Below are 12,074 nucleotides of genomic sequence, written 5' to 3' on the forward strand. Positions count from 1 at the left end.
TGACCGGAGACAGCCAACTGACCTGGAGTCTGCACGATCTTTCCCCATGAGGGAAGGCCACCCTCCCCTCCACACCCCCACTCTTATTAGGGTTTTCTGGACCCAAGGGTAGGTAGGACGACGACCATGTCCAGCTTGAAGCAGCTAGAGGAGCTTGAGACCTTCGCCCATTGTCCTTTACAAGATTACAAAGGGTCCTAATATTTGAGAGGGGGGGCATAGTTAATTTTTACGAACCAGGGGTATGGACTTGGGGGGGATTGCTGGGGGAGGGGGGTGCTGTGTGGAGGGGAACAAGGGGGAGAAAATTGGAACTGTTGTAACAATATACTCCATAAAAAACTTTAAAAAAAATAAAAAAAGTAAAAATCAATTAATCAATCAAAAAAAATAAAAAAATAAAGAATACCCACTCAGCCTGTGTTTTAACATAATATGGACTCAGTTTATGTTTAAATAATACCCACTCAGCCTGAGTTCTAACAGAATACTCAGTCAGTCCATGTTCTAACAGAATATTCTTTGTTAATTGTCTTTTCCCTTCAATCCAGCGGCCCGTCTGCCAGGCCGAGCAAGCTGCTCAGCTGTTCTCTGTTACCTGTCTTCTGCCTTCACCCCGGGGGGCGTGTCTACCAGGCCGAGCAACCTGCTCAGCTGTTCTTTATTACCTGTACTCTCTCTTCAACCCAGCGGCCTGTCTGCCAGGCCGAGCAAGTGGCTCTCCTGTTCTTGGTTCCCTGTTTCTGTCTGCACCCCGAGGGGCGCGTTCACCTCACCAAGCAAACTGCTCACCTGTCTTTGTTACCTGTCTTCTGCCTTCACCGAGGGTGGCTTGTCTATGAGGCCGCGCAAGCTGCTCACCTGTTCTCTGTTACCTGTGTTCTAACAAAATATGGACACAGTCTATGTTTAAAGAACACTCACTCAGCCTCTGTTCTAAGGGAATAATCAACCAGCCTGAATTTCAATAGAATATGGACTCAGTCTTTGTTTAACAAGTACCCACTCAGCTATTGTTCTAACAGAATATGGATTCAGTCTACGTTTAAAGAATACCTACTCAGTCTGTGTTCTTACAGAACATGGACTCAGATTATTTTCAAAGAATACTCACTCAGTTTGTGTTCTTACAGAATATGGACTCAGACTTTGTTTAAAAAGTACCCACTCAGCTTTTGTTCTAACAGAATATGGACTCAGTCTACGTTTAAAGAATACCTACTCAGTCTGTGTTCTTACAGAGTATGGACTCAGATTATTTTCAAAGAATACTCACTCAGTTTGTGTTCTTACAGAATATGGACTCAGTCCATGATTAAAAAATACTCACTCTGAGTGTGTTCCAACAGAATATGGACTCAGTCTGAGTTCAAAGTATACTCACTCAGCCTCTGTTCTAACAGAATACACACTCAGCCTGTGTTCTAACAGAATACACACTCAGCCTGTGTTTCAACACCATATGGACTCAGTCTCTGTTTAAAGAATACTCACCTTGCCAATGTTCTAAGAGAATAGTAATTTAACCTGATTTCCAACAGAATATGGACTCAGTCTATTTTTAAAGAAGTTTGGCATTCTAAGCAAGTAAGTAATGACATAAGTTCCTTTGCATAGAACTAATAAGACCAGTTGTCAACAGAGGTTCTTTTTTTTTTTTTTTTTTTTGACCAAGCCTTTGACTGGAATGTCAAGCCTAAAGGAAACATAGTTGGGCTCAGATTGTTACCAGAAAGCCCTGAGGAACTGGGAATGACTTTCAAAGGTAATAAAAGCCCGTGAGATAAAAGGCCTGGTACCATGGTTGGTTGTGCGGTCCACAGCAATCTTTCCAGGGAAGGAACGAAGGTTGTTTTCCTGAAAGATGGCTAGAAGGGACCTTAAGGCACAAGGAAAGACCAGAAAGACTTGGAAAAAACAGGTGTGTACAGGCAAGGATGAATGCCAGATATGTGGAACAGCTTCTGTGCCCTGAAGAACAGACTGAAGGTCACCCCAAATATTCCTTGGGTATGTTCCAGCAAAGCAGAACTAAAGATCATAAGTGATCATTTGCTGCTCTTGTGATGTTTATGCAAATGAACAGGATAAATTAAAAATGGACTTAATGTAGTCCCTTTAAAGACAAGGAGGGTAACCTTAGGGAGAAAAATTATTATTCAAGGAAAATCACAATGATCAGTAGTAGAGTATAAAACAGAGCAACTAACCGTCTTAAAAGTTTCTTCTACAGATTTAGAGACTTGTTTGCGGGTTATGTTACATAAATTAACACGTGTTTTTTGTTTTCAAAGGACATAAGCCTATGATCGCGTTACATGAGTGATTATCTGTACGCATAAGCCTCCCTTAATCCTCTCTGCAGCGCTGCCTCCTGAGACTCAACGGTTTGGCTGAACTAAATGGCTGGGTTGGGTAAGAATGGGGTGGTCTGTGGGCTTCACTTTAAAACGGGTTTCTCTTTTCTATCCTAATGGCTTGGAGAGAAAAGGCCCAGAGGTCTGAGAGGGGGAAAAACCTAAACTATTTACCTCAGCCCAAACTAAGCATAATGGGCAAAAGGGTTTTGGACAGGCGAGATGTCCCTAGCACACCTTCTTACAAAGAAGCCTTTTTTTTTTTTTTTTCCCCTAATATGGAACATTGAAAACTTAATCCCTGCCTTTTGTCATCTAGTAGTTATGGATTGAATGATGTCTTTTAACCCTTTTCGCCAAATCCGTTGCCCCCAGAACACAACAAGGACACCAGCCTGTTAAACCAAGCACGCCGTTGACCGGAGACAGCCAACTGACCTGGAGTCTGAACGATCTTTCCCCATGAGGGAAGGCCACCCTCCCCTCCACACCCCCACTCTTATTAGGGTTTTCTGGACCCAAGGGTAGGTAGGACGACGACCATGTCCAGCTTGAAGCAGCTAGAGGAGCTTGAGACCTTCGCCCATTGTCCTTTACAAGATTACAAAGGGTCCTAATATTTGAGAGGGGGGGCATAGTTAATTTTTACGAACCAGGGGTATGGACTTGGGGGGGATTGCTGGGGGAGGGGGGTGCTGGGTGGAGGGGAACAAGGGGGAGAAAATTGGAACTGTTGTAACAATATACTCAATAAAAAACTTTAAAAAAAATAAAAAAAATAAAAATCAATTAATCAATCAAAAAAAATAAAAAAATAAAGAATACCCACTCAGCCTGTGTTTTAACATAATATGGACTCAGTTTATGTTTAAATAATACCCACTCAGCCTGAGTTCTAACAGAATACTCAGTCAGTCCATGTTCTAACAGAATATTCTTTGTTAATTGTCTTTTCCCTTCAATCCAGCGGCCCGTCTGCCAGGCCGAGCAAGCTGCTCAGCTGTTCTCTGTTACCTGTCTTCTGCCTTCACCCCGGGGGGCGTGTCTACCAGGCTGAGCAACCTGCTCAGCTGTTCTTTATTACCTGTCCTCTCTCTTCAACCCAGCGGCCTGTCTGCCAGGCCGAGCAAGTGGCTCTCCTGTTCTTGGTTCCCTGTTTCTGTCTGCACCCCGAGGGGCGCGTTCACCTCACCAAGCAAACTGCTCACCTGTTCTTTGTTACCTGTATTCTGCCTTCACCGAGGGTGGCTTGTCTATGAGGCCGCGCAAGCTGCTCACCTGTTCTCTGTTACCTGTGTTCTAACAAAATATGGACACAGTCTATGTTTAAAGAACACTCACTCAGCCTCTGTTCTAAGGGAATAATCAACCAGCCTGAATTTCAATAGAATATGGACTCAGTCTTTGTTTAACAAGTACCCACTCAGCTATTGTTCTAACAGAATATGGATTCAGTCTACGTTTAAAGAATACCTACTCAGTCTGTGTTCTTACAGAACATGGACTCAGATTATTTTCAAAGAATACTCACTCAGTTTGTGTTCTTACAGAATATGGACTCAGACTTTGTTTAAAAAGTACCCACTCAGCTTTTGTTCTAACAGAATATGGACTCAGTCTATGTTTAAAGAATACCTACTCAGTCTGTGTTCTTACAGAGTATGGACTCAGATTATTTTCAAAGAATACTCACTCAGTTTGTGTTCTTACAGAATATGGACTCAGTCCATGATTAAAAAATACTCACTCTGAGTGTGTTCCAACAGAATATGGACTCAGTCTGAGTTCAAAGTATACTCACTCAGCCTCTGTTCTAACAGAATACACACTCAGCCTGTGTTCTAACAGAATACAAACTCAGCCTGTGTTTCAACACCATATGGACTCAGTCTCTGTTTAAAGAATACTCACCTTGCCAATGTTCTAAGAGAATAGTAATTTAACCTGATTTCCAACAGAATATGGACTCAGTCTATTTTTAAAGAAGTTTGGCATTCTAAGCAAGTAAGTAATGACATAAGTTCCTTTGCATAGAACTAATAAGACCAGTTGTCAACAGAGGTTCTTTTTTTTTTTTTTTTTTTTTTGACCAAGCCTTTGACTGGAATGTCAAGCCTAAAGGAAACATAGTTGGGCTCAGATTGTTACCAGAAAGCCCTGAGGAACTGGGAATGACTTTCAAAGGTAATAAAAGCCCGTGAGATAAAAGGCCTGGTACCATGGTTGGTTGTGCGGTCCACAGCAATCTTTCCAGGGAAGGAACGAAGGTTGTTTTCCTGAAAGATGGCTAGAAGGGACCTTAAGGCACAAGGAAAGACCAGAAAGACTTGGAAAAAACAGGTGTGTACAGGCAAGGATGAATGCCAGATATGTGGCACAGCTTCTGTGCCCTGAAGAACAGACTGAAGGTCACCCCAAATATTCCGTGGGTAAGTTCCAGCAAAGCAGAACTAAAGATCATAAGTGATCATTTGCTGCTCTTGTTATGTTTATGCAAATGAACAGGATAAATTAAAAATGGACTTAATGTAGTCCCTTTAAAGACAAGGAGGGTAACCTTAGGGAGAAAAATTATTATTCAAGGAAAATCACAATGATCAGTAGTAGAGTATAAAACAGAGCAACTAACCGTCTTAAAAGTTTCTTCTACAGATTTACAGACTTGTTTGCAGGTTATGTTACATAAATTAACACGTGTTTTTTGTTTTCAAAGGACATAAGCCTATGATCGCGTTACCTGAGTGATTATCTGTACGCATAAGCCTCACTTAATCCTCTCTGCAGCGCTGCCTCCTGAGACTCAACGGTTTGGCTGAACTAAATGGCTGTGTTGGGTAAGAATGGGGTGGTCTGTGGGCTTCACTTTAAAACGGGTTTCTCTTTTCTATCCTAATGGCTTGGAGAGAAAAGGCCCAGAGGTCTGAGAGGGGGAAAAACCTAAACTATTTACCTCAGCCCAAACTAAGTATAATGGGCAAAAGGGTTTTGGACAGGCGAGATGTGCCTAGCACACCTTCTTACAAAGAAGCCTTTTTTTTTTTTTTCCCCTAATATGGAACATTGAAAACTTAATCCCTGCCTTTTGTCATCTAGTAGTTATGGATTGAATGATGTCTTTTAACCCTTTTCGCCAAATCTGTTGCCCCCAGAACACAACAAGGACACCAGCCTGTTAAACCAAGCACGCCGTTGACCGGAGACAGCCAACTGACCTGGAGTCTGCACGATCTTTCCCCATGAGGGAAGGCCACCCTCCCCTCCACACCCCCACCCTTATTAGGGTTTTCTGGACCCAAGGGTAGGTAGGACGACGACCATGTCCAGCTTGAAGCAGCTAGAGGAGCTTGAGACCTTCGCCCATTGTCCTTTACAAGATTACAAAGGGTCCTAATATTTGAGAGGGGGGGCATAGTTAATTTTTACGAACCAGGGGTATGGACTTGGGGGGGATTGCTGGGGGAGGGGGGTGCTGTGTGGAGGGGAACAAGGGGGAGAAAATTGGAACTGTTGTAACAATATACTCAATAAAAAACATTAAAAAAATAAAAAAAATAAAAATCAATTAATCAATCAAAAAAAATAAAAAAATAAAGAATACCCACTCAGCCTGTGTTTTAACATAATATGGACTCAGTTTATGTTTAAATAATACCCACTCAGCCTGAGTTCTAACAGAATACTCAGTCAGTCCATGTTCTAACAGAATATTCTTTGTTAATTGTCTTTTCCCTTCAATCCAGCGGCCCGTCTGCCAGGCCGAGCAAGCTGCTCAGCTGTTCTCTGTTACCTGTCTTCTGCCTTCACCCCGGGGGCGTGTCTACCAGGCCGAGCAACCTGCTCAGCTGTTCTTTATTACCTGTCCTCTCTCTTCAACCCAGCGGCCTGTCTGCCAGGCCGAGCAAGTGGCTCTCCTGTTCTTGGTTCCCTGTTTCTGTCTGCACCCCGAGGGGCGCGTTCACCTCACCAAGCAAACTGCTCACCTGTTCTTTGTTACCTGTCTTCTGCCTTCACCGAGGGTGGCTTGTCTATGAGGCCGCGCAAGCTGCTCACCTGTTCTCTGTTACCTGTGTTCTAACAAAATATGGACACAGTCTATGTTTAAAGAACACTCACTCAGCGTCTGTTCTAAGGGAATAATCAACCAGCCTGAATTTCAATAGAATATGGACTCAGTCTTTGTTTAACAAGTACCCACTCAGCTATTGTTCTAACAGAATATGGATTCAGTCTACGTTTAAAGAATACCTACTCAGTCTGTGTTCTTACAGAACATGGACTCAGATTATTTTCAAAGAATACTCACTCAGTTTGTGTTCTTACAGAATATGGACTCAGACTTTGTTTAAAAAGTACCCACTCAGCTTTTGTTCTAACAGAATATGGACTCAGTCTACGTTTAAAGAATACCTACTCAGTCTGTGTTCTTACAGAGTATGGACTCAGATTATTTTCAAAGAATACTCACTCAGTTTGTGTTCTTACAGAATATGGACTCAGTCCATGATTAAAAAATACTCACTCTGAGTGTGTTCCAACAGAATATGGACTCAGTCTGAGTTCAAAGTATACTCACTCAGCCTCTGTTCTAACAGAATACACACTCAGCCTGTGTTCTAACAGAATACACACTCAGCCTGTGTTTCAACACCATATGGACTCAGTCTCTGTTTAAAGAATACTCACCTTGCCAATGTTCTAAGAGAATAGTAATTTAACCTGATTTCCAACAGAATATGGACTCAGTCTATTTTTAAAGAAGTTTGGCATTCTAAGCAAGTAAGTAATGACATAAGTTCCTTTGCATAGAACTAATAAGACCAGTTGTCAACAGAGGTTCTTTTTTTTTTTTTTTTTTTTGACCAAGCCTTTGACTGGAATGTCAAGCCTAAAGGAAACATAGTTGGGCTCAGATTGTTACCAGAAAGCCCTGAGGAACTGGGAATGACTTTCAAAGGTAATAAAAGCCCGTGAGATAAAAGGCCTGGTACCATGGTTGGTTGTGCGGTCCACAGCAATCTTTCCAGGGAAGGAACGAAGGTTGTTTTCCTGAAAGATGGCTAGAAGGGACCTTAAGGCACAAGGAAAGACCAGAAAGACTTGGAAAAAACAGGTGTGTACAGGCAAGGATGAATGCCAGATATGTGGAACAGCTTCTGTGCCCTGAAGAACAGACTGAAGGTCACCCCAAATATTCCTTGGGTAAGTTCCAGCAAAGCAGAACTAAAGATCATAAGTGATCATTTGCTGCTCTTGTTATGTTTATGCAAATGAACAGGATAAATTAAAAATGGACTTAATGTAGTCCCTTTAAAGACAAGGAGGGTAACCTTAGGGAGAAAAATTATTATTCAAGGAAAATCACAATGATCAGTAGTAGAGTATAAAACAGAGCAACTAACCGTCTTAAAAGTTTCTTCTACAGATTTAGAGACTTGTTTGCGGGTTATGTTACATAAATTAACACGTGTTTTTTGTTTTCAAAGGACATAAGCCTATGATCGCGTTACATGAGTGATTATCTGTACGCATAAGCCTCCCTTAATCCTCTCTGCAGCGCTGCCTCCTGAGACTCAACGGTTTGGCTGAACTAAATGGCTGGGTTGGGGAAGAATGGGGTGGTCTGTGGGCTTCACTTTAAAATGGGTTTCTCTTTTCTATCCTAATGGCTTGGAGAGAAAAGGCCCAGAGGTCTGAGAGGGGGAAAAACCTAAACTATTTACCTCAGCCCAAACTAAGCATAATGGGCAAAAGGGTTTTGGACAGGCGAGATGTCCCTAGCACACCTTCTTACAAAGAAGCCTTTTTTTTTTTTTTTTCCCCTAATATGGAACATTGAAAACTTAATCCCTGCCTTTTGTCATCTAGTAGTTATGGATTGAATGATGTCTTTTAACCCTTTTCGCCAAATCTGTTGCCCCCAGAACACAACAAGGACACCAGCCTGTTAAACCAAGCACGCCGTTGACCGGAGACAGCCAACTGACCTGGAGTCTGAACGATCTTTCCCCATGAGGGAAGGCCACCCTCCCCTCCGCACCCCCACTCTTATTAGGGTTTTCTGGACCCAAGGGTAGGTAGGACGACGACCATGTCCAGCTTGAAGCAGCTAGAGGAGCTTGAGACCTTCGCCCATTGTCCTTTACAAGATTACAAAGGGTCCTAATATTTGAGAGGGGGGGCATAGTTAATTTTTACGAACCAGGGGTATGGACTTGGGGGGGATTGCTGGGGGAGGGGGGTGCTGTGTGGAGGGGAACAAGGGGGAGAAAATTGGAACTGTTGTAACAATATACTCCATAAAAAACTTTAAAAAAAATAAAAAAAGTAAAAATCAATTAATCAATCAAAAAAAATAAAAAAATAAAGAATACCCACTCAGCCTGTGTTTTAACATAATATGGACTCAGTTTATGTTTAAATAATACCCACTCAGCCTGAGTTCTAACAGAATACTCAGTCAGTCCATGTTCTAACAGAATATTCTTTGTTAATTGTCTTTTCCCTTCAATCCAGCGGCCCGTCTGCCAGGCCGAGCAAGCTGCTCAGCTGTTCTCTGTTACCTGTCTTCTGCCTTCACCCCGGGGGGCGTGTCTACCAGGCCGAGCAACCTGCTCAGCTGTTCTTTATTACCTGTACTCTCTCTTCAACCCAGCGGCCTGTCTGCCAGGCCGAGCAAGTGGCTCTCCTGTTCTTGGTTCCCTGTTTCTGTCTGCACCCCGAGGGGCGCGTTCACCTCACCAAGCAAACTGCTCACCTGTCTTTGTTACCTGTCTTCTGCCTTCACCGAGGGTGGCTTGTCTATGAGGCCGCGCAAGCTGCTCACCTGTTCTCTGTTACCTGTGTTCTAACAAAATATGGACACAGTCTATGTTTAAAGAACACTCACTCAGCCTCTGTTCTAAGGGAATAATCAACCAGCCTGAATTTCAATAGAATATGGACTCAGTCTTTGTTTAACAAGTACCCACTCAGCTATTGTTCTAACAGAATATGGATTCAGTCTACGTTTAAAGAATACCTACTCAGTCTGTGTTCTTACAGAACATGGACTCAGATTATTTTCAAAGAATACTCACTCAGTTTGTGTTCTTACAGAATATGGACTCAGACTTTGTTTAAAAAGTACCCACTCAGCTTTTGTTCTAACAGAATATGGACTCAGTCTACGTTTAAAGAATACCTACTCAGTCTGTGTTCTTACAGAGTATGGACTCAGATTATTTTCAAAGAATACTCACTCAGTTTGTGTTCTTACAAAATATGGACTCAGTCCATGATTAAAAAATACTCACTCTGAGTGTGTTCCAACAGAATATGGACTCAGTCTGAGTTCAAAGTATACTCACTCAGCCTCTGTTCTAACAGAATACACACTCAGCCTGTGTTCTAACAGAATACACACTCAGCCTGTGTTTCAACACCATATGGACTCAGTCTCTGTTTAAAGAATACTCACCTTGCCAATGTTCTAAGAGAATAGTAATTTAACCTGATTTCCAACAGAATATGGACTCAGTCTATTTTTAAAGAAGTTTGGCATTCTAAGCAAGTAAGTAATGACATAAGTTCCTTTGCATAGAACTAATAAGACCAGTTGTCAACAGAGGTTCTTTTTTTTTTTTTTTTTTTTTGACCAAGCCTTTGACTGGAATGTCAAGCCTAAAGGAAACATAGTTGGGCTCAGATTGTTACCAGAAAGCCCTGAGGAACTGGGAATGACTTTCAAAGGTAATAAAAGCCCGTGAGATAAAAGGCCTGGTACCATGGTTGGTTGTGCGGTCCACAGCAATCTTTCCAGGGAAGGAACGAAGGTTGTTTTCCTGAAAGATGGCTAGAAGGGACCTTAAGGCACAAGGAAAGACCAGAAAGACTTGGAAAAAACAGGTGTGTACAGGCAAGGATGAATGCCAGATATGTGGAACAGCTTCTGTGCCCTGAAGAACAGACTGAAGGTCACCCCAAATATTCCTTGGGTATGTTCCAGCAAAGCAGAACTAAAGATCATAAGTGATCATTTGCTGCTCTTGTGATGTTTATGCAAATGAACAGGATAAATTAAAAATGGACTTAATGTAGTCCCTTTAAAGACAAGGAGGGTAACCTTAGGGAGAAAAATTATTATTCAAGGAAAATCACAATGATCAGTAGTAGAGTATAAAACAGAGCAACTAACCGTCTTAAAAGTTTCTTCTACAGATTTAGAGACTTGTTTGCGGGTTATGTTACATAAATTAACACGTGTTTTTTGTTTTCAAAGGACATAAGCCTATGATCGCGTTACATGAGTGATTATCTGTACGCATAAGCCTCCCTTAATCCTCTCTGCAGCGCTGCCTCCTGAGACTCAACGGTTTGGCTGAACTAAATGGCTGGGTTGGGTAAGAATGGGGTGGTCTGTGGGCTTCACTTTAAAACGGGTTTCTCTTTTCTATCCTAATGGCTTGGAGAGAAAAGGCCCAGAGGTCTGAGAGGGGGAAAAACCTAAACTATTTACCTCAGCCCAAACTAAGCATAATGGGCAAAAGGGTTTTGGACAGGCGAGATGTCCCTAGCACACCTTCTTACAAAGAAGCCTTTTTTTTTTTTTTTTCCCCTAATATGGAACATTGAAAACTTAATCCCTGCCTTTTGTCATCTAGTAGTTATGGATTGAATGATGTCTTTTAACCCTTTTCGCCAAATCCGTTGCCCCCAGAACACAACAAGGACACCAGCCTGTTAAACCAAGCACGCCGTTGACCGGAGACAGCCAACTGACCTGGAGTCTGAACGATCTTTCCCCATGAGGGAAGGCCACCCTCCCCTCCACACCCCCACTCTTATTAGGGTTTTCTGGACCCAAGGGTAGGTAGGACGACGACCATGTCCAGCTTGAAGCAGCTAGAGGAGCTTGAGACCTTCGCCCATTGTCCTTTACAAGATTACAAAGGGTCCTAATATTTGAGAGGGGGGGCATAGTTAATTTTTACGAACCAGGGGTATGGACTTGGGGGGGATTGCTGGGGGAGGGGGGTGCTGGGTGGAGGGGAACAAGGGGGAGAAAATTGGAACTGTTGTAACAATATACTCAATAAAAAACTTTAAAAAAAATAAAAAAAATAAAAATCAATTAATCAATCAAAAAAAATAAAAAAATAAAGAATACCCACTCAGCCTGTGTTTTAACATAATATGGACTCAGTTTATGTTTAAATAATACCCACTCAGCCTGAGTTCTAACAGAATACTCAGTCAGTCCATGTTCTAACAGAATATTCTTTGTTAATTGTCTTTTCCCTTCAATCCAGCGGCCCGTCTGCCAGGCCGAGCAAGCTGCTCAGCTGTTCTCTGTTACCTGTCTTCTGCCTTCACCCCGGGGGGCGTGTCTACCAGGCTGAGCAACCTGCTCAGCTGTTCTTTATTACCTGTCCTCTCTCTTCAACCCAGCGGCCTGTCTGCCAGGCCGAGCAAGTGGCTCTCCTGTTCTTGGTTCCCTGTTTCTGTCTGCACCCCGAGGGGCGCGTTCACCTCACCAAGCAAACTGCTCACCTGTTCTTTGTTACCTGTATTCTGCCTTCACCGAGGGTGGCTTGTCTATGAGGCCGCGCAAGCTGCTCACCTGTTCTCTGTTACCTGTGTTCTAACAAAATATGGACACAGTCTATGTTTAAAGAACACTCACTCAGCCTCTGTTCTAAGGGAATAATCAACCAGCCTGAATTTCAATAGAATATGGAC

Source organism: Furipterus horrens, unplaced genomic scaffold, assembly GCF_987537825.1.
Source record: "Furipterus horrens unplaced genomic scaffold, mFurHor1.1.pri manual_scaffold_28, whole genome shotgun sequence".
Taxonomy (NCBI): Eukaryota; Metazoa; Chordata; class Mammalia; order Chiroptera; family Furipteridae; genus Furipterus; species Furipterus horrens.